This window comes from Calonectris borealis, unplaced genomic scaffold (assembly GCF_964195595.1).
Source record: "Calonectris borealis unplaced genomic scaffold, bCalBor7.hap1.2 HAP1_SCAFFOLD_53, whole genome shotgun sequence".
NCBI classification, from domain to species: Eukaryota; Metazoa; Chordata; class Aves; order Procellariiformes; family Procellariidae; genus Calonectris; species Calonectris borealis.
In genome coordinates this window covers 16,670-38,944 of record NW_027441460.1, presented here as the reverse complement: position 1 = coordinate 38,944, position 22,275 = coordinate 16,670, and the positions used below count along the sequence as shown (strand labels likewise).

The following is a 22,275-nucleotide window of genomic DNA, read 5'->3' as shown; positions in this document are numbered from 1 at the left end:
GGCGCGCTTTGCCGCGCTCCCTGCTGCCACGGTGCGACCAAAATTCGGTACTGCAGCTCGGGATTCGGGCATGCGCGGTGGCGCGCTTTGCCGTACTCGCTGCTGCCACCATGCGACCAAAATTCGGTAGTGAAGCTCTGAAGCCGCGCATGCGCGGTGGCGCGCTTTGCCGCGCTCCTTGCTGCCACCGTGCGACCGAAATTCGGTACTGCAGCTCGGGATTCGCGCGTGCGCGGTGGCGCGCTTTGCCGTGCTCCCTGCTGCCACCGTGCGACCAAAATTCGGTACTGCGGCGCGGGTGCCGCGCATGCGCAGTGGCGCGCTTTGCTGCGCTCCCTGCTGCCACCGAGCGAACAAAATTCGGTACTGCAGTTCGAGAGCCGCGCATGCGCGGTAGCGTCCCTGTGATGCACGCTAGCCTCTACCCGTAACAGCAATGCCCTGCTGCGGTGTCTGCGGGGTGTTTCCCCACGCGCTCGTTGCTGCTCCTCGGTAAGGAAATACCGCTGTCGCCAGACGTATGCAAAGTGCAGCACTGCAGCGCCACTGCCGCCCCTGGGCAAGCGCTGTCCGGCGGGTGCTCGCTGCTGCTGTCGTCTCGTAGCCGAAGCCAGGTACTGCAGCGTCGGCACCGCACAGGTGAGCGGCGGGCTGCCGGGAGCCGGGCGGAGGGGGCCGCGCCGGGTCGGAGCGGGCGCCGCCGGGAGCCGCGCGGACGGGCCGCGCCGGGTCGGAGGCGGCGCCGCGGGGAGCCGCGCGGAGGGGGCCGCGCCGGGTCGGAGCCGGCGCCGCGGACGGGCCGCGCCGGGTCGGAGCCGGCGCCGCGGGGAGCCGCGCGGACGGGCCGCGCCGGGTCGGAGCCGGAGCCGCGGGGAGCCGCGCGGAGGGGGCCGCGCCGGGTCGGAGCCGGCGCCGCGGGGAGCCGCGCGGAGGGGGCCGCGCCGGGTCGGAGCCGGCGCCGCCGGGAGCCGCGCGGACGGGCCGCGCCGGGTCGCAGCGGGCGCCGCCGGGAGCCGCGCGGAGGGGCCGCGCCGGGTCGGAGCCGGCGCCGCCGGGAGCCGCGCGGAGGGGCCGCGCCGGGTCGGAGCCGGCGCCGCCGGGAGCCGCGCGGAGGGGCCGCGCCGGGTCGGAGCCGGCGCCGCCGGGAGCCGCGCGGAGGGGCCGCGCCGGGTCGGAGCCGGCGCCGCCGGGAGCCGCGCGGACGGGCCGCGCCGGGTCGGAGCCAGCGCCGCGGGGAGCCGCGCGGAGGGGGCCGCGCCGGGTCGGAGCCGGCGCCGCGGACGGGCCGCGCCGGGTCGGAGCCGGCGCCGCGGGGAGCCGCGCGGAGGGGGCCGCGCCGGGTCGGAGCCGGCGCCGCCGGGAGCCGCGCGGACGGGCCGCGCCGGGTCGCAGCGGGCGCCGCCGGGAGCCGCGCGGAGGGGGCCGCGCCGGGTCGGAGCCGGCGCCGCCGGGAGCCGCGCGGACGGGCCGCGCCGGGTCGGAGCCAGCGCCGCGGGGAGCCGCGCGGAGGGGGCCGCGCCGGGTCGGAGCCGGCGCCGCGGACGGGCCGCGCCGGGTCGGAGCCGGCGCCGCGGGGAGCCGCGCGGAGGGGGCCGCGCCGGGTCGGAGCCGGCGCCGCCGGGAGCCGCGCGGACGGGCCGCGCCGGGTCGCAGCGGGCGCCGCCGGGAGCCGCGCGGAGGGGGCCGCGCCGGGTCGGAGCCGGCGCCGCCGGGAGCCGCGCGGAGGGGGCCGCGCCGGGTCGGAGCCGGCGCCGCGGGGAGCCGCGCGGACGGGCCGCGCCGGGTCGGAGCCGGCGCCGCGGGGAGCCGCGCGGAGGGGTCTGCGCCGTGTTTGCCAGTGCGTGCCGGCAGGTGCAGTTTTTGCGGACTCGGCTGCCGGGCTGCTCTTAGGCGTGTGCGACGAGGTGTAGTCCTTCCTTCCGCCGCGGCCCCCGCGGCACGGCACGTGGTGTAGTTTTGTTGCCGGTTTCGTGTGTTTTCCTGCGGGCTTCCAGCTACTCCTTGAAAAGCGGTGTTACCGGCTGTGGACAGGAGCTGCCGCGGCTGAAGCTGGAGATGCCATAGAAACGTAAAGAAGAAGAAATCGAAGGCCATCTGGCTGGCAGCTGTCTCCTGCTGCAGGCAAGAAAGAGCCTGCCTCTCCGGCTGAGGAAGGATCCTTCTTTGTAGTGCACAGCAGGCCAGGCTGCCAACACGGACCGCAGGGTTTGTATGCATCACCAACAGCGCGGTACAGCCACGAGCCATTGCATGAGTGAGCAAGGATACTTGTCTAGGAAGCCTTATCTCGTAAGAGCTGTGAGACACCCATATATTCTCTTAGGTGGAGGACAGCCAAGCGACCAGAGTTGCAGAAGAGGAAGGGAGGAGAGAAGGAGAAAGAAGCGTCTGAACTGTCAAAGTCTCCTGGCAGCACCAAGAGCGAGAGCTGTGGTGAGGGTGAGTCCCGGGCCCTCGAGGCCCTGTCTCCCCTCTTGTGCATCCTGGGCCCTCCCTGCCTCTCTCCTGGCCCCCTCTCTTTCACATGCTCTTGTGAGGTTTTTTTTCTTTTTTGTCTCTTCCCCTGTACCTCTCCTCTCTATTTTTGTGTCCTGCTCCCTCTCCCTTTTTTTTTTTTCCCATTCTCTGTCTCTGTCCTGTAGGCATCACTGCGTTGCTTTTCCATCTCTTTGTCCTGATCTGCATCCGTCTTTTTTTCCCCAACAATTTCTTTGGCCTGTTCCCTTGCATTCTTTTCCTCTCCGTGCCTGTACATGCCGCGCCGTGTCCCTGCCTTCCTCTCTCTCTTTCTCTTTCCATCTCTTTCTCTATCCCTTTGTCTTGCTTACTATCACTATTTTTTTTCATTGTGTATCTCACTGTCCCAGTCCTTCTTCGTGTTTGTCTCTTACTCTCTCTGACCCTTTGTGCTGCTCCCTGCCTTTTTTTTTTTTTTTTGTTCTCCATCTCTCTGCAGGGCTCCTAATACCTCTTTTTCTTTCTCTAACCCCCTGTGCTTCTCATGGTCTCTGTCTTTCTCTCTCTTGTTATTATTCTTGTCTGTTGCTCTGTCTTGCTTTCTGTCCTGTTGTTTCTTGCTATATGCCTTTGTCCCACTCCCTACCCATATTCATATTCCTCTCTGTCCTGTTGACCATCCCAGATTTTTTCCTCCATCCTCATCACGCTGCTGCCCTGATTTTTCTTTTTCTGCCCTGCTCCCCGTTGCTCTTTCTGTCTCTTCTCGTCTGTCTTTGCTGCTTTTTTCTCCATCTCTGTGCAGATCCCTGTCCCTTTTTTTTCTTGCTGTCCCTCTGCCCTGCTTCCTCTCACTATCTTTTCTGTCTTTCTCTCTCTGTCCCATGCCCTCTCCCATCCTTTCTTACTGTATCCTCCTGTCCAGCTAGCTCTCCATTCTTTCCTTGCTCTCTTCCTCAGTATTTTTTCTTTCTCTGTAGCTCTCTCCCACTGCCCATCATAGTTGGTTTTTTCCTCCAATGCTGTTCTACTCTCTGTCCCTTTTTTCTCTCTCTGTCATTCTGTCATGCCCCCTGTGTGTATTTTTTAATTCCTCTGTCTCTATCCTGCAGCCCATCACTATTTTTTCATCTTCCATCCCTTTGCCCTGCTCCCTGTCCTTGTTTCTCTTTCCCTTTGTTCTGCCTCCCCATCCTTTTTTCCTTTCTTGTTCCATCTCCCTGTCCTGCTTCCTGTCCCCCCCCCGTTTCTTTGTCCTCCTGCCCATTGTAGGCTTTTTCCCCTCCATCTCTGTCCTGCTCCCTGTCTCTTATTTTTGGCTGCCTTTCACTTTGTCCTGCCTCCCTGTCCCTTTTTTCTCTCTCTGTATCACCTTGTCTTGCTCCCTGTCCCTGTCTTTCTCTGACAATCAGTGTCCTGCTCCTTGTCCTTCTTTCTCCCCTCTATCCCCCATCCTTCTTGCTGTCTTTCTTTTTTCTCTTTCTATCCTTCTGCTCCAATGCTTCTTTCTCCACCTCTGTCCTGCTCCCTGCCCCTTGTTTCCTCTCACTCTTCCTCTGTCCTGCTTCGTGTCCCCGTTTTTTCTGCCTTTATTTCTCTGTCCTGCTGCCTGTCCAGTTGCTTCTTGCTATACCTCCCCGTTCAGCCAGCTCTCCCTTTTTCCTTTCTCTCCTCCTCTGTCCTGCTCCCTGGCCCTTTTTTCTCTTCCTCTGTCTCTGTCCTCTAGCCCATTGCTGTTTTTTTTCCCCCTTCTTGCTCTCTTTGTACAGATCTGACCCTCTCTTTATTTCTCAATCCCTTTGTCCTGTTCCCTGTCCTTTTTCTCTCTTTGTTTGTATGTCCTGCGCCCTGTCACCATCTGTGTCGCTCCTTTGTTCTTCCTCTCCTCCCCCCGCCCCGTCTCTCTATCCCTCTGTCCTGCTCACCGACCCTACATTTTCTTGCTTCATCTCTTGGCAGGGCTCCTTGTCCCTGTTTTTCTTGATTTCGCTGCCTCTCTGACCTTTTCTTTCGACCTTTCTTTCTCTCTCTGCTCCTCGGTCTTCTCTCTTGTCTTATTTTTCTCTTTCTAGCCCCCTGTCCTGCTCCCCATCACTGTATTTTCTTTCTCCATTTCTCTGCCCTGCTCCCCATCCCTCTCTTTCTTTTTCCATCCTGCTGTGCTGCTCCTCATCCTTCCTTCCCTCTCTCCCTCCCTCTTTCTCTGTTGTTATCCTTGCGTCCCTCGTTGTCTCTCCACCCCTCTGTCCTGCTCCCCATCCCTAATTTTCCTTTGCCATTTCTCTGTCCTGCTTTTGGTCCCTGTTTTTCCTCTGGCTCCATCTCCCTGTCATTCTCCCTGTTGCTCTTGCTTCCTCTCTATTCCAGCGTCCTTCTCCCCATCCCTCTCTTTTTCTCTGTATCCCATTTTCTTGCTCCCTGTCCCTCGCTTGTTTCCTGTATCCCTCTCTCCTTCCTCCTGTACTCCTTTCCCCCTGCCCCCGCCTCTGGCCTGGTGCTTGTCACGGGTTTTTCTTTCTCCCACTCTCTGTCCGGGTTCTGTCACTCTCTCTCTGTCCCTCTGTCCTTCCTCCAGCCTGTATTTTCCTCTCTCTACCCCTGTGCCCCTAATGGTTCTTTCTCCATCTTTCAGTCCTGCTCCCTGCCCGTTTTTTTGGTCTCACTGTCCATCTGTCCTGCTTCCTCTCCCTGGTTATTCTGCCTTTATCCCTCTGTCCCGCTGCCTGTCTCCTTGTTTCTAGTTATATCCCCCTGTCCAGCTAGCTGTCCTTTTTTTCCTTTCTCTCTTCCCTCCTCTGGCCCTAGTTTTTCTTCCTCCATCTCTGTCCAGCAGCCCATCATTGTTTTCTTTCCTTTTCCATCTCTTTGTCTTTATCTGCATCTGGTTCCCCCCACCCTGCCCTGAGTCCCTCTGTGCTGTTCCTTGTCCTGCTTTTTGTCTCTCCATGTCCCATGCTCTATCCCCATCTTGCTCTCTCTCTCTCCCTCCTTCCTTTTCCCTCTTTCTTTTTCTCTGCATCCTTTTGTCCTGTTGCTCATCAATATTTTTTCCTTCCATTCCTCTGTCCTGCTCCCTGTCCCTTAGTTCTCTGTCAATCCCTCTGTCCTGTTGCCTACAATTATTTTTGCTGTCTGCATCCTGCTGCCCTGCTTCCTATTCATTTCTTTTGGCTCTGTCATCCTGTCCAGCTCCCCAGCAGCATCTTTTCTTCCTCCAGCTCTCTGATCTGCTCCCTGCCCCCTTCTTTTTCTCTCTGTCATTCCTTCCACTTCCCTGGACCTCTTTCTCTGCAATCTTGTGTTCTGCTCCCTGTCCCTCTCCATTTATATCCCACTGTCCTGGTCCCCGTCCCTCTCTTTGCCTCTCTATCCCTCTGTCCCTGTTCTCGTTCCTGTTTTTTCTTTCTCCAGCTCTCTGTCCTGCTGCCCATCTCTGTGCAGTTCCCTTTCTGTTTTTGTTTCTTCTCTTGGTTATTCTGCTTTTCTTCCTGTCCCTATTTTATTTTCTCTCTATCCCTTTGTCCTGCTTTTTAAATTTTCTATGTGTCACCCTATTCTTATTTTCTCATTTTTCTTCTCTTTCCTTTAATGATGCCAGTATTTCAGCTTTCTTTCTGTGTAAACTTTTACGCAGTTCACTGTCTTTATTTCTTCATTTTTTTCTTCTCTGTTCTGTACCCTGATTATTTTATTAAATTTCTTTCTATGTCTACTCTTATCAAACTCACTATCTCTGTTTTTTATTTTTTTCCTCTATCATGTACTCTGCTGTTTTAGAAATTTACTTTCTATTTTTCTGTCTTTTTTACTCTATCCTTATTTTTTAATTTTTTCTTCTCTTTCCTTAGTGATGTCGATTTTTAAGCTTTCTTTCTATGTCTCCTTTTATGTGGTTCATTTTATTTTTTAATTCTTTCTTGTCTGTCCTGTATTGTATTGCTTTTTAATTTTTCTTGCTACGTTTCTGTTTATCTAGTCCTTGTTTGTACTTTTTCCTCTGTCCTGTTGTCGCTTTGTAAATATTCTTCCCATGTCTACTTTTATCAAGATATCTATCCCTACTTTTTATTTATTGTTTGTTTGTTCTGTATCTTGTTGCTTTTACATTCTTTCTATTTTTACTTTTATCCAGTTCAGGTCACTGTCTATATTTTTAATTCATTTTGTCTGTCCTGTATATTGTCGCTTTTCAATTTTTTTTTCTTTTTAAAATTTTGCTTGCTTTTCCTATTTTTTAACTTCTTCCTTTAATTTCTTAATCCTGTTCCTTTTATGATACTATTTCTCTGTCTGCTTTTATCTGGTTCCTGTCCCTGTTTTTAGTTCTTCCTTGTCTGTTCTCACTGTCATGTTGCTTTTGAAATTTGCTTTCCATGTGTCCATTTATTTAGTTTGTTTTTCCTATCTTCTAATTTTTTCCTCTCTTAATGCCTTCAATTTTGAATTTTTGTTTCTATGTGTACTTTTATCTAGTTTTCTGTCCCTATTTTTAATTTTTTTCCTGTCTGTTCTGTACCTCATCGCTTTTGAAATTTTCTTTCTATGTCTACTTTTATCAAGTTGTCTATTGCTACTTTTTAATTCTTTCCTGTCTGTCGTATACTCTGTTGTTTTTAAAATTTTTATTTAATGTCTACTTTTATCAAGTTAACTGTGTTAATTTTTTAATTTGTTCTTATCTGTCCTGTAGCCTGTCACTTTGTAAATTTTCTTTTTATGCCTTTTATTTTTTTCCTTTTCTCTCAGTTCATCCCAAGGCTTTAGAGGGTCTCCTCGGCATGCTTTTATCGCTGGAGCGTAATTTGTACCCCTCTCGGTTTGTCAGAACATCTCCTCGGGGCGTCCCTCTTCCTCAGAGCAGTCTTTTTGTCCTCTCCTCCATCTCGCTTGCCTCCAATGGGTCAGCGTCTCCCTCACGACATCTGTACTCTGTTCAGACCTTTGTGCCCTCGAGCCGCCTTCTGTCTCTCTGGCCACCTCAGCACCCCTCTATTGCTGTCACGATGCTTCCTGTGAGCGTCCTTGTGTTCCATGCACCAACCTTTAGTTCTGCAGCAGGCTTTGTATCTTTCTTATTCAGAGACAACTCTTCCTCAGGCTTTCATTTTGTCCCAGAGCACTCTTACCTTCCCTCCGCCATGTCGGATGCCTCCGTTTGGTCCCCAGTCCCCTGAGGACATCTGTACTCTGTTCAGATCCCCTCCCGACTACCTCACTGTGTCAGCAATCCTTTGTTTGTCTCTATGTCCATGTTCCCCTCGCCCCCCAGAGCCCTCTCGTTCCTGTCATGACACCTCCCAAGACCGTCCTCATGCCCCATGGCACCCTTTGAGCTGTGCAGCCCTCTTGGTGTCTCTCTTATTCAGACAAAACCCTTCCTCAGGCTTTCTCTGTTCCCCAGAGCACTCTCACCTTATTCACTGCTATCTAGGATGTCTCCATTCAGTCGCTCATCCCCTGAGGACATCTGTACGTTGCTGGAACACCTTCTTGAGTTTTGCATTGTGTCCCAGAGCCACCTTCTGTCCCTCTTTCACTCTCAGCACCCTTTTCCCGTCATCATGCCTCCTGAGACTGTCCTTGTGCCCCACAGCTGTGTTTTGGCTCTGTAGCGCACTTTGCAACCTTCTTGCTCCCTGAGAACCTTTCCTGATGCCATCTGTCATCTCCAGAACACTCAGGTTGTCCTCTATGCTAGCTAGGATACCTCTGTTCAGTCCCTGATCCCTGAGGACAGCTGTAGTCTGTTCAGGTCCCCTCTGGACTTCTTCATCATGTCCTCGAGCTTTCTTTTGTCTGTCCCTCTCAGAACCCTCTGCTACCATCATGATGCCTCCCGAGGTCCAAGATGTTCCACTTTTAGCTCCGTAAGGCCCCTTTGGACTATTTTTGTCGCAATTACGCCCAAGATCTCTGTTCCCAAAAATGAGCATTCTCTTTCTTCTCTATGCCATCTAGGGTGCCTCTTGAGACCTTCCTTGCGCTTCACAGCATTTTGGTAGGGCTTTACCTCCCTTTCAATCTCTCTTATCCCTCCGAGCCTTTCATGACCCCTCCGCTCCCAGTCACTGTGGCTTCTGAAGCCTTCTTTGTGTCCCACAGCCCTGTTTTAGCTCTGTAGCCACCTTTGATCCCCTCTTATTACCTCCAAACCTTGTCCTCGAGTTTGTTTGTGCCTTGGAGCGTTCTTATCATCCTGTCTGCCATCCAGGGTGCCTCCATTTGGTCCCCGGCCTCCTGAAGACATCTGTACTCTGTTCAAATCCCCTCCAGACTTCCTCCTTGTGTTCCTGAGCCGCCTTTGGTCTCTCTGGCCCAATCAGGACCCTTCTAATGGTGTCATGATGCCTATTGATGCCTTTGAGGTTGCCCTTAGTATACTTTTAGCTTTGTAGTGGACCTTGCACTCCTCTTGTTCCCTCAGAAGACTTCTTGAGTCCATATCTGTGACCCAGCCCAGTCATTTGGTCCACTCTTCCCTCTAGCTGTGCCTCTTTTGTTCTCTGGCCCTCTGATGACGTTTACTCGGTTCAAATTCCCTCTGGATTTAATCAGCATGTCCCCAATCCTTTTTCTGTCTCTCTGGCTGCCTCGTGACATTTTTTCTCCTGGTTATGATGCCTCTTGAGACCTCCTTTGTGCTCCACATCCATCTTGTAGCACTTTGAGCCGTAGAGCACTCATTGGTTCCTCTACACTATCTAGGATTCCTGTGTTCGGTCCCCGGCCACCCTAGACCATCTGTATTCTGCTCAGATGATCACCCGAGTTCCTTCTTGTCATCCCCAAGCCTATCCGTCAGCCCCCCTCAACACCCCGCTTCTCACAGTCACGATGCCTCCTGAGACCTTCCTTGTTTTCCACAGCACCTTGTAGCACTTTATCTCCCTTTCCATCTTTCTTGTTCCGTCAGAGCCTCCCGTCTTTCTTTGCTACACAGTGCTCCTTTATCTTTCTCTCTGCCATCAAGGGTCAGCTTGTGCCTGCCTGCCAGCGTCATTCAGACTAGGTATTAGGAAGAAATGTTTTACGGTGAGGGCGGTGAGATACTGGCGCAGGTTGCCCAGAGAGGTGGTGGATGCCCCATCCCTGGACACGTTCAAGGTCAGGCTGGACGGGGCTCTGAGCAACCTGGTCCAGGTGAGTGTGTCCCTACTTACGGCTAGGGGTTGGACTAGATGAGCTTTAGAGGTCCCTTCCCACCCAAACCCTTCTGTGATTCCAGGAATTGTTTCCTTGGTCCTTCTCTTCTTTGTCCCGCTCCCATCTGCTGGATTCAGTGAGTTCTGTGTTTGCAGCGTTAGATTTATCAGAACGTTCAGGCTGGGTCAGCTCCTGCAGCCTGAGGCTCCAGCTCCTTCAGCTGCTGGCGCAGAGCTGCTCCTGCGGAACGAGGCTCTGCAGAGAGAAGAACACAGTGAATCAGACTTCTTTATAACAATCCCAGTCCCCATTGCACGGGGGTCCTTGCACATCTGCACCTGTTGCAGGGGGGGTCCACGCACATTGTGGGAGCCACGTAGGAACTGGAGGTGGCCTTGAGGCGGTACACTGTGGCGGTATCAGACACCAGCTGTTTTGCTCCTGAACCCAAGGCTACTGCTGAGAAAAATAACCACCGCCATTGCACGAGGGTCCTGCACAACCACCATCATTGCACAAGGGTCCTGCACAACCACCACTGTCGCACGAGGGTCCTGCACAATCACCACCATGGCACAGAGGTCCCTGCACAGCCACCCGCGCTGCATGAAACACCGTGCATGTGTGCTTCTGGGGCGGGGACTACAACTCCCCGTGTGCCCCGCGTGGGCAGCCTGGTGGAGCCGTGTGCTGATTGGCTGCGGAGGCTATTTCAACGGGGCTCGCGGCAGGGTCTGCAGCCAGGCAGCAGCGGCGGCGGCATTGGCATCCTCATCCTCATCATCAATCATCGTGGTGGTGGTGGTAGTGAGTCTGAGGGGCCATGGGCATGGGGGGCCGAGGAGTGGGGCAGGCGGGGGGGGACTTGCAGGCCCCGGGGAAGGGGACTGGGGGGGCTCCAGGCTGGGGAGGGGCTGTGAGCATCTGGGGAGTTTGGCCTGGGGGGGGGCTGCAGAGCCCCGGAGGGGCCGAGAGGTGGTACTGTGGGGGGGCTGTGCACGGGGGAAAAATCAGTGAAGTCTAAAGGAACACATCAAGTTGTCTTTGGAGTTTAATAAACTTGGCTGTGGTAGGATTCAGGCTGTCTGTGTCTGGTGATGCTGGCTGTCTAATCCAAAGCTGTCTAATTTCGCTTTATTTGCGAAATAAAAATGGTTCTAACCTTACGAATAGCTGGTAATTTTAACTCAACGTGAGGCATTAAGAACTTCCCTCCCTCTCTCTGTAAGGCCAGAAGGAAGGAAGCCTTTTTCTATTTTGTGTACCGCTACAGATGGAGGTTCATCAGAGCTCAGTAGGGAGATAGTATAGCTTAACTACACTATATGTGTGCATACAAAGATTGGAACAAATCTTTTATACTTCTGTTTTGTGTATTTCGGTACGCTTTTTCATTATCACTGATTTTCTTTGTTACACTATATAAAGCAACAGCTCAAAGAACTCATCTAAAGCCTGAGCATTAAACATGAATTAAATAGGAAAAAAAAGACTTGAAATATATTTTGAGAAAATAAGATTAGAGGTAAACCAAGAAAAGAACAAGGTTTATTGGAGAGAAACGGAATTGGTAATCCTATGCACTAGGGAAGGAAGGTGAGAAGTACAAAGGAAGAGGTAATGAGAGTGTGGAAAATGGCTTGTTTAGGTAGGGAAAGATCCAGGTTGTGTGCAGAGGTGGCAAATGAGAGATTAGAGGGTAAAATAAGCCACTTACTGGATCAAATGTTGAGGAATCTGGTTCAGTACAAAGGGGTGAAAATCTCGGCTGCTTGGGAAAGTATTAGTATTGAAAAGTGATAATTGCAGTTGAAAAGGAAGACAGTGAGGCTTGCGCAAGAGGGGGGAAGAAGGATAAAAATGAATCTGAAAAAGCAAAGTAAACCCCAGGATTTAGTGAAGTGGAAATCTGCTATGCAATGGAAGCCTCTTATTTAATCCAGGAGGGGATGATTATAACACAAATGAATAATCAATTGGTTTCAACTTTCCTCACGTGGCATGTCTCAGACTCTTTCCTAGAGGACAGCGGCAGGGAGGTCACAGTTGCGATTACATGAAATGGATTTGGAGCACTTACCACTTTCACCTGCTGCCAGGTATGCTCCAAGGGGTAAACTTTCAAAACCACAGCCAGAAGATGTGCGTACAAAAGCTTGGGGTTTGTTTGGATGAGATTAGATTTGGGATGCTTCTTTCTCTCACTGAGTTTGCATCTCTAAGTGGGACAGACCTCCTATTCTTCCTCAGAGATAGGTATTTATTTATTTTTTTTAATATATATATGTGTGTGTGTATTTGGATAGCGGTAGGGAATTTTTATGCAGCCAGTCTGATTTTTTTTTCCTTGAGTAGGAAATTCTGGTGCAAGAATAATTTTAGTTGCTAGTAATAGAAGAGTTTGGAACAATTTTGACATTTTCTCACATGCAATTCAGTGAAGCAATAATGAACAGTTAGTCCAACACTAATAAAATGTATTTAAATCACTCTCTGATTGATTGGAGGAATTATCATTGAATGAATTATTCATGAGCTATTTTTCAGACATAGATTAATGTGAAATGTATTCACACTTTATTTGAAGCAATATAGGAAAATTAATCTATGATTGCAATTAATAATTTGAGTGTGGGTAGGCACTGTTCGTGATGATTATTGCTTCCTACAATGCCTAAGATATGAAGAAGAGTAAGTCAGATACAGTGACCTGAAATGAAAATGTTTGCTTATGCTGCAGAGCTGAGCTCTTCCAAGAGAGAAAAAACATTGAGTCCCTTTAGAAATGTTCTACAGCGTTTTTATTCCAGTGCCCGAAATTGATGATGCTGTTGGGTGAATGCATCTGCTTCTTTGAATATTCTGAGGATAAGGGCAAAGACAGTTCAAAGTTCCCAACAGCAAATACTATTTTCTCATTTTGCTTCATGAAAAATGCATTTGTTTCAAGAGAATAGTTTCCTGAACAGTTTCTCAGATTTCTTTTCACTGCCTGAGGACTGAATTCTTGTGACTTCTGCATTTTATTTAAATTTGGCCCTTGTTGATAAAGTGAACCATGGAAGTGAAATGAAATCTGTGTATCCTGGCTGGATCAAGGTTAGATACATTTTTCAAAAGTCTGTGCTAGTCTGTCAGAAGTTCTTGGTTTCAGTCCCACGTTATACGGGCCATTACACAGTACACCAGACTAGAGGACCTGGTCTGGACATCACAGAAGAGTGCATACACCTGCGGGAAGCGCACGTGAGCCTCGGGTGCCTGGGTCCCCTCCCCAGATGCCTGGGTCCCCCTGATTCCTGGGTTCCTCCTTATGGGGCTTCCCCGGATGCCTGGGTCCCTTCCCCGGACTCCTGGGGCCTCTACTGGATGCCTGGGTCCCTTATGGGGGAGGGTGGGGGGCTCCCGGATGCCTGGGTCCGTTAGGGTGGAGGAGTCCTTGATGCCTGGGTCCCCCCTGGATTACTGGGTTCCTCTTTACGGGGCTTCTTAAGACACCTGGGTCCCTTATGTGGGAGGGTGGGGGGGTCCCGGGCGTCTGGGTCCCTTGGCTGAGGTGCTCCCCTCCCCCGCAGCGGGTGCAACAACTGCAATGAGTGGTTCCAAGGCGACTGCGTCAACATCACTGAGAAGACGGCCAAGGCCATTCGGGAGTGGTACTGCCTGCGGGGCCGGGGTGAGCCTAGGTGCTGGGGTCCCTTTTTTGGGGGGGGTCCCTGGACACCTGGGTCCCTTTTTGGGGGGTCCCAGATGCCTGGGTCCCTCTTGGGGAGGGGTTTTGAGGGGCCTGGGTTGATCTTGAGAAGGAGAAATAGGGGGTCTGGGATACCTGAGTGGCTTCTATGGGGATGCCTGGGTCCCCTTTTGGCAGGGAGGGGTGGGTGTTGGGATCCCTTCTTGGGGGACCGGGGGGCCTGGGAGCCTGGGTCCCCTTTTAGGGGGTTGGGGGGGCTCTGGTTGAGATTGAGGGGGGAGAAATAGGGGTCCCGGACGCCTGGGTCCCTTTCTGGGGGTGTGTGCCCGGATGCCCGGACTCCTTGGTGAGGGGGATCCCAGAACCAGAGGGGTGACAGGGTGGGGGCAGGGGTTTCTCCCAGATGCCTGGGTCTCCCTGTGACCCCCTTCTCCCCCAGAGAAGGGCCCCACGCTGGACATCTGTTACTGGCACAAGAAATGACAGGAGAAGGAGCAGGAACACAAGAACATCAAGACCCAGGAGCTGGTGCTGGAGCAAGGACGGGTGGCCAAGGTGGGACCCAGGCATCCAGGGAGGTGTTGGGTTGGTGTGAGTGGGGAGCTGGATGCTTGGGTCCCCTCCCAGGTCCTAAATCCCTTGGAATAGCCCCAAAATGCCCCAAATTCTGGGCTGGGGACTCCAAATCCATTCAGAATTACCACAAAATGGCCCTAGATCTGCTCTGCAGATCCCAAATCCCCCCAGAATTGCCCCAAAATGCCCCAAATTCTGTGCTGGGGTACCCAAATCCCCCCAGGATTGCCCACAAATGTCCCTAATTTGCTCTGGGAACACCAATTCCCCCCAGAATTGCCCCAAAATGCCCAAAATTCTGATGCATGGACCCCAAATCCTCCCAGGATTGCCCCAAAATGCCTCAAATCCCCCCAGAATTGCCCCATAAAGCCCAAAATTCTGGTCTGGGGACACCAAATCCCCTGAGAATGTCCCTAAAATGCTCCTAAATGCACCCCAGAAGCCACAAATCCCCTTGGAATTGCCCCAAAATCCCCCCAAATGGACCTCGGGGGCTCTAAATCCCCCCATAAATACCCCCAACATGCACTCCAGGGACCCCAAATCCACTCAGAATTGCCCCAAAATACCCCAAAATGGACTCCAGGGGCCCTAAATCCCCCAGAATTGCCAAAAAATGCCCCTAATTTGTGATGGGGACATAAAGTCCCCCTAGAATCGCTCCAAAATGCTCAAAATTCTGATCCAGGGACCCCAAATTCCGCCAGAATTGCCCCCAAATGCCTTAAATCCCCCCAGAATTGCTCCAAAATCCCCCCAAATGAACTTCAGGGACTCTAAATCCCCCTGGAATCACCCCAACGGAATCCCAGGACTCCAAATCCCCCCAGAATTGCCCCGAAATACTCCAAAATTGACTCCAGGTGCCCTAAATCCCCCCAGAATTGCCCCCAGATGCGCATAACTTGCCCTGGGGACCCCAAATTCCCTTGGAACGGCCCCACAATGCCCCAGATTCTCCAGAATCACCTCAAATTCCTCCAAAATGCCCCAGATTCTGTTCCAGGGGCCCTAAATCTCCCCAGAATTGCTCCTAATTGCAGCCCAGGGAAGCCAAATCCCACCAGAAGAACCCCAAAATGTGTCCTAGGGACTCCAAAGCCCCCCAGAATTGCCCCCAAATGCCCCTAATTTGCCCTGGGGATATCAATTCCCCCCAGAATTGCCCCCAAATACCTCAAATTCCTCCAAAATTGCCCCTCAAAAGCCCCAAATTCAAGTCTGGGGCCCCCAAATCCCCCCCGAATGGCCCTAAAATGCTCCTAAGTGCGTCCCCGAGGCCCTAAATGCCCCAATATCTGTTCCAGGGACCCCAAATCCTGCCAGAATTGCCCCAGAATGCCCCAAATTCTGTGCTAGGGTCCCCAAATCATCCCAGAATATTCCCAAAATGCCCCAAATACTGTGCTGGGGACCCCAAATCCCCCTAGAATTGCCCCTAAATGCCCCAAATTCTGCCTTGGGACCCCATATCCCTCCAGAATTGTCCCTAATTGCAGCCCAGGGACTCCAAATCCCACCAGATTTGCCCCACATATCTCAAATTCTGCTCTGGGGACCCCAAATCCCCTCCTGAATTGTCCCAAAATGGCTCTAATTTGCCTTGGGACCCCTAAGCCCCCCCCCGAATTACCCTAAAATGCCCCAAATCCTGGTCCAGGGCCCCCAGGTCACCCTGCAATATCCCCATGTCACAACATGGTGCCTACTGGTGTGTTATTAGTGTGTCAAGGTGTGATTATAGCATGTTGGGCTGTGGTTTTGGTGTTGAGGCATGTTTTCTGGATGTTAGGGTGTTTTGAGGCTGGTTTTATCATGTTGGGGCATACGTTTACCATGTCAAGGCGTGTTTTTAGTGTGTCAGAGTCGTGTTTTAATTATGTCAAAGCACATTTTTGCATGTCAAGGCATGTTTTTGTGCAGAGGCATGTTTTTAGCTTGAAAAGGTGTGTTTTAAGCTCATTGAAGCATGTTTTAGCATGTAAAGATGTTTTAAACACATCAAAGCATGCTTTTAGCATGTAAATGCATGTTTTTAGCATGTGGAGGCATGCTTTAGCATGTAAAGGCATGTTTTAAGTGCATCAAGGCATGTATTTAACATGTAAAGGCCTATTTTAAGCATGTCAGGCTATGTTTTTAGTTTGTAAACGTGTTTTAGGCACATTGAGGCGTGTTTCAGCATGTAAAAGCATTTTTACAGTGCACCGAGGCATGTTTTAGCATGTAAACATGTTTTTAGCATGTAAAGGCATGTTTTAAGTGCATTGATTCATGTTTTAACAAGTGAAGGCATGTTGTAAGTGTGTCAAGGCATGTTTTTAACGTGTAGACACATTTTAAGCATATCAAGGCATGTTTTGGCCTGTAAAGACATACTTCAAGTGCATTGAGATGCAGAAATGTGTGTTTTAAGCGCATTGAGGTGTGTTTTTGTGTGTTGAAGTGTGTTTTTCTGGTGCTGAGGCATGTTTTTGGCGTGTCCCCAGCACAGCCATGGCTCAGCGACCCCGAGGATGCCCCATTCCTTGACCCTGTCTTGCACAAATGTGCCGTCAAGGTCAAGCACGTCAAATCTTTTTGTTCCCGCGGGCCCTGTTTTCCTCCCGCGGGCCCTGTTTTTCCTCCCGCGGGCCCTGTTTTTCCTCCCGCGGGCCCTGGTTTTCTCCCGCGGGCCCTGGTTTTCTCCCGCGGGCCCTGGTTTTCTCCCGCGGGCTCTGTTTTTTCTCCCGCGGGCTCTGGTTTTTCTCCCGCGGGCTCTGGTTTTCTCCCGCGGGCTCCGGTTGTCTCCCGCGGAAGCCTGGTTCTGTTCCACGGAAGCCTGGTTCTGTTCCACGGAAGCCTGGTTCTGCTCCTGGGGCCCTGCTTTTCTTCCACGGGCCCTGCTTTTCTTCCGCGAGCCCTGGTTCTGTTCCACGGAAGCCTGGTTCTGTTCTACGGAAGCCTGGTTCTGTTCTACGGAAGCCTGGTTTTGTTCCTGGGGCCCTGGTTTTGTTCCTGGGGCCCTGGTTTTGTTCCTGGGGCCCTGGTTTTCTCCTGCGGGCTCTGGTTTTCTCCTGCGGGCTCTGGTTTTCTGCCGCGGGCCCTGGTTTTGTTCCACGCTCTCTGGTTTTGTTCCTGGGGCCCTGGTTTTCTCCCGCGGGCTCTGGTTTTCTCCCGCGGGCTCTGGTTTTCTCCCGCGGGCTCTGGTTTTCTCCCGCGGGCTCTGGTTTTGTCCCTGGGGTTCTGGTTTTCTTCCTCGGTCTCTGGTTTTGTTCCTCGGGCCCTGCTTTTCTCCCGCGGACTCTGCTTTTCTCCCGCGGACTCTGGTTTTGTTCTGCGGGCCCTGTTTTTTTTCCTGGGATCTGGTTTTCTTCCTCGGGCTCTGGTTTTCTCCCACCGGCTCTGGTTTTGTTCCTCGGGCCCTGGTTTTGTTCCTCGGGCCCTGGTTTTGTTCCTCGGGCCCTGGTTTTGTTCCTCGGGCCCTGGTTTTGTTCCATGGGCTCTGGTTTTGTTGCTCAGGCCCTGGTTTTTTTCATCTGTCCCTGGTTTTGTTCCGCGTGCTCTGGATTTGTTCCTTGGACTGTGGTTCAACTGCTGGGCCTCTGTTGCACTTCTCGAGGTCTCGTTGCCCTGCTTGGGCTCTGGTTGCTCTGCTCGGGCTCTTGTTCTGCTCCTGGGTGTCTATTTCCACTGCTGGGGCTTTGGCTCCGCTGCTGGGGCTCTGGCTCCGCATCTCGGGCTCTGGTTGCACTCCTGGGGCTCTGGTTGCAGTGCTCGGGCTCTGATTCCGCTGCTTGGCCTCTGGTTGCGCTGGTCAGGCTCTGGTTGCGCTCCTGGGGCTCTATTTCCGCTGCTCGGGCTCTGGTTGCACTGCCTGGGCTCTGGTTGTGCTCTTCAGGCTATGGTTCTGCTCCTGAGGCTATGTTTCCGCTCTTAGGCCTCTGGTTCCACTTCTGGCGCTCTGGTTCCGCTGCTCGGGCTCTGTTTTTTTGCCTGGGTTCTAGTTCCACTCCTGGGGCTCTGGTTTTGATCCTCGGGTCCTGGTTCTGGTGCTTGGGCTCTGGTCCCGCTCCTGGGTCTCTGATTGCACTGCTCGGGCTCTGGTTCCATCCCTTGGGCTCGGGTTCTGCTTCTCGGGCTCTGGTTTTAATCCTCGAGCTCTGGTTCCACTCCTGGGACGCTAATTCCGCTCCTGGGGCTCTGGTTTTGCTTCTTGGGCTCTGGTTCCACTCCTCGGGCTCTGATTCTGCTCCTGTGGCACTCCTGGTGGTCTTGGTGTGCTTCTCGGTGTTCTTCTTGTACTCCTGGGGGTCTTTGGGTTCCCATGGGTTGTTTCTTGGGGTCTTCTAGGTGTCTCCGGCTACCCTTGGACTGCTCCTGGGGTGATCGTGGGGGTCTCTGGGTGCCCATAGGATGCTCTGTGGGTCTTGGTGTGGTCCTGGGAGTCTTTAGGCAACCATGGGGTGCTCCTGGGTCTCTTGGGATGCTCCTGGGGGTCTCTGGGTGCCCACAGGATGCTTCTGGGGGTCTTGGGATGCTGCTGGATGTTCTTGTTGTGCTCCTGGTGGTTTCTGGGTGCCCATGGGGTGTTCCTGGGGGTCTTTCGTTGTTCTAGGCATGTCTAGGTAGCCTTGGGGTGCCCCTGGGATGCTCCTGGGAGGTCTTGGGGTGCTGCTGGGGGGTCTTTGGGGTGTCTTCGGGTCTCCTAAGGGGCTCCTGGCTGTCCTTGGGGTGCTCATGGGGCGCTCTGGTTGCGCGCCGGGGGCACTCCTGGTGGTCTTGGTGTGCTTCTTGGGGTTCTTATTGTGCTTCTGGGGGTCTCTGGGTGCCCATGGGTTGTTCCTTGGGGTCTTGGGGCGTTCTAGGTGTTTCTGGGTACCCTTAGAATGCTCCTAAGGTGTTCCTGGAGGTCTCTGTGTGCCCATACGATTCTTTGGGAGACTTGGGGTGCTCCTGGGTGTCTCTGAGTGCCCACAAGATGTTCCTCGTGTTCTTGCGTTGCTCTTAGGGTGCTCTTGGGGGACTCCTGGGGGTTCTGGATGCCCACAGGATGCTCCTGAGGGTCTTGGGGTGCTTCTGGGAGTTCTTCGTGCTCCTGGGAGTGTCTAGGTGCTCCTGGGGTGTTCCAGGGGGGTCTTGGGGTACTCCTGGGGTTCTCCAGGTGCCCATGGGGTGTTTCCGGGGGTCTTGGGGTGCTTCTGGGAGTTCTTCGTGCTCCTGGGAGTGTGTAGGTGCTCTTGGGGTGTTTCCGGGGGGTCTTGGGGTGCTCCTGGGGTTCTCTAGGTGCCCATGGGGTGTTTCCGGGGGTCTTGGGGTGCTTCTGGGCATTCCTGTTGTGCTCCTGGGGGTCTCTGGGTGCTCATGGGGTGTTCCTGGGGGTCTTGGGTTGTTCTACGTGGCTCTGGGTAGCCTTGGGTTGCCCCTGGGGTGCTCCTGCGTGCCATCTGGGTGTTTCTGGGGATTTCTGGGTGCCCCTGGAGTGCTCCTAGGCGGCTTGGGGTGCTCCTGGGCGTCTCTGGGTGCCCACAGGATGCTTCTAGGGTTCCTAGGGTGCTCCTGGAGGTCTCTGGGTGCCCACAGGATGCTCCAGGGGGTCTTGGGGTGCTCCTGGGGGTCTTGGGGTGTTCTAGGTGTCTCTGGGTATCCTTAGGGTTCCTCTGGGGTGTCTTTGGGGAGTCCTTGTGTCTCCTGAGTGCCCTTGGGCTGCTCCTGGGGATCTCTGGGTGCCCTTGGGGCAGTCCTGGTGGTCTCTGAGTGCCTGTGGGATGCTTCTAGGGTCTTTGGTTGCTCCTGGGGGTCTCTGGGTGCCCATGGGGTGCTCCTGGGGGGTCTTTGGGGAGTCCTTGTGTCTCTTGAGTGCCCTCGTGGATCCCCTGGGGATCTCTGGGTGCTCATGGGGTGCTTCTGGTGTTTTTGGGGTGCTCCTGGGTGTCCTGGGTGCCCACAGGATGCTCCTGAGGGTCTTGGGGTGCTTCTGGGGGTTCTTGGTTTGCTCCAGGGCGTCTCTAGGTGCCCCTGGGGGGTCTCTGAATTGTTGGTGATTTACATCAAATAATTTGCTTTGCATCTAGAGATATTTTTGAGAAGGGGTTCTTACAGGAAACCAAAGCACATAATTCTTAAAGATATTTTTATTGCATTGAATGATCTACTTTCCTGCATAGCTTAGTATGACATCTATCTTTTTCTATCTGCGCCCCAGAAAAATTAAGTTTAAGTCCCTACCTGGTCACATTGCTGATGCAATAGATGCAGTTGTAGTAAAAGAGCAGGTATGGTCGTTTGCTATAAGGGGGGCTTCCTCTGTTTGGTGCTTTGTATGCTGTAAACTTCAGGCAGGTGAGAAAACTCCCTGCTGCTCCTCTGGCTGCCTTTATCCCTTCTGGTGGTTCGCTCCTCCCCCTTGCCAGGTGATTGTGGGAAGGGTGGTGGGCGGGGCCCGGGGTATATGAGGTACAGCCTCTCCTCAGGCAGCTCATTCTGCTGCTGGGCTTCTCTGGAGGTGGTGGTCTGCTGTTCCTTCAGCTGATTGCCACTTTTGAGGTAGCTTTTGAGCTGTCTAAGCTATTTGGGTAGTCATGTTTTGATATTTAGAGAAGCAGAGGTGTCTGTTTAAGCTAAGGGCTTCAGGACAAGTCAAGGTTCAGCTACATGTGTAGAAGAAAGTACACTTGTATGTGTTGGGGTTTTTTTTCCAGGTCAGTAGGTTTGTATTTGGTGTTCAGAGGTGGAAAGATGGTTTAATAATATGGTTTTGGTTTTTATTTTATTCCAGGTGCATTGTATTGTTTTAGAATTCCTGACTTTATTGAAGATGGAACCTTGTTTTTCACCAGCTTTGCTGTATGTTGCAGAAGCTGTTGACATCATCTCTTGATAGGAGCAATGGTGAGAGTATTTAGCAGGGGTTGAGGTGAGCATCTTGTATGCATCTGCATATGGAGTTCTAGCATTGTTCAAGAAAGTAGCAGGGACGTAAGACATAGTGTCTTTCAGCGTATGGAACGGCTTATGGCCTTTCCCAATTGCCTACAGAGTATCATGTTGTCTCTAGAACCAATGCAGCTTGCGGCCAGCCCCTCGTAGATTATAAGCGTCAGGACCCCACTTATTTTGTGGGGCTGTAGCAGAGATCAGAGTCTGTGGGAAGATGGAAGACAGGAGGTGCTTGCAGAAGACTGGGCATAGCTGGGAAGAGCAGCTCCCGAGGAGCGGCCGACACAGGGGGTTCAGGGGTGCAAATACAGAGCAGGAGCTGTCAGGAAGGAGTGGAGTTCCTTCCCTGACAGTTGAGGAGAAGAGAAGGGGTTTCTAAAATTCTGGGACCAGGGGATGGCTGGGAAAGGGAGGTGTGTTCACGAGCCTTACTGAGGTGGGTTTTGCAGTTGGATTTGGGTGTTGATGAGGTCTGTTCTGTTTTAGTCTGTCTGCAGCTGATGGGAGATACAACAAAGTCACGGGAGATGCAGAGTAAACCATCCGGGCCTCCGCATTACAACATAGAGGGCTGAACGTCAGAGAAGTCTCATCTCGGAAAGCATTAGGTATGTTAAGGTACATCAAAATATATCCTCCAGAACTCTGAGGTCTTTACTTCTGTACCTTTTACTTACTTATTTTTTGCATCCTTCTGGATGTCACAGTCATTGTTACTTTGTGGTATTGGCTAGGCATTTATTTTCAGCACAGGCTTGCGTTGCTGTCTTCCCTAGAATTTCTTGGAGATGTGTGGTGTTTGTGCTCATAACAATCTCCAGACAAGGGTGTTTCCTTTACTGCAGTCCTGGACACACAAGCTTTTTTTGTTTTCCCAGTTGTGCCTTTTTCCTCAAGCATCCAATGAAGTTTGCTCTAGTGTCAGTCGTCAGTTCTCTTGTTCTTGTTTTAGTATCAGTTTCTGTAGCGAAAGGGTGTCCATTTTAGATCTCTGAGTCACCACATCACACCGTCGTGGTTTTTCCATTGGCCGACTGCTGCTGTAATTCCCTAAAGGGCTTTATAGGTAATTGGGCTCAAGCTGTTTTTGTGGCAGACATCTTGTCCTCACGGCTTCATCTGTCTAGCAGTCTTGGTTGCTGTGTGGTACAATGTCCTGTCTTTTTGAGCTTCATGGGTTTTTAATATTTTCTGGTTTTTTAGTTAGAATTTTTTTTGTAGGACTTCTTTTGTTTATTCCTGCAGGTTAAGTCAGGTCATTTTTTGACATGCAGGTCCCTGTGACTGTCTTTGCTCTTCTTTTTTTGCCAGATATCATCACCAGTGTTTTTGCTCAATGGGAGTGGCAGAGAGGGGTGTGGCATGCCGGGGCACCCGGGGAGGTAGAGTCGGGCTTCCTCCCGTCTTTACAGGGCTGACCCTGAGGAAGCCGGTACGTGGGTGGGTAGTGTGAGTACATATTATGTGGGTGCACTAATCCCTTT

General features: G+C 52.5%; 2 long non-coding RNA genes across 2 annotated transcripts; both read left to right on the top strand.

Moving 5' to 3' along the window:
• The first annotated feature begins 2,010 nt into the window (after nucleotides 1–2,010).
• LOC142076478 (uncharacterized) lies at nucleotides 2,011–12,244 on the top strand. The gene is made up of 3 exons (XR_012671188.1): nucleotides 2,011–2,205; nucleotides 2,324–2,439; nucleotides 10,053–12,244. It is a non-coding gene; the product is annotated as an uncharacterized LOC142076478 (long non-coding RNA).
• Nucleotides 12,245–20,580: 8,336 nt separating this feature from the next.
• LOC142076479 (uncharacterized) lies at nucleotides 20,581–22,117 on the top strand. Its single transcript, XR_012671189.1, has 3 exons — nucleotides 20,581–20,768; nucleotides 21,278–21,399; nucleotides 22,103–22,117. It is a non-coding gene; the product is annotated as an uncharacterized LOC142076479 (long non-coding RNA).
• The last annotated feature ends 158 nt before the right edge of the window (nucleotides 22,118–22,275 follow it).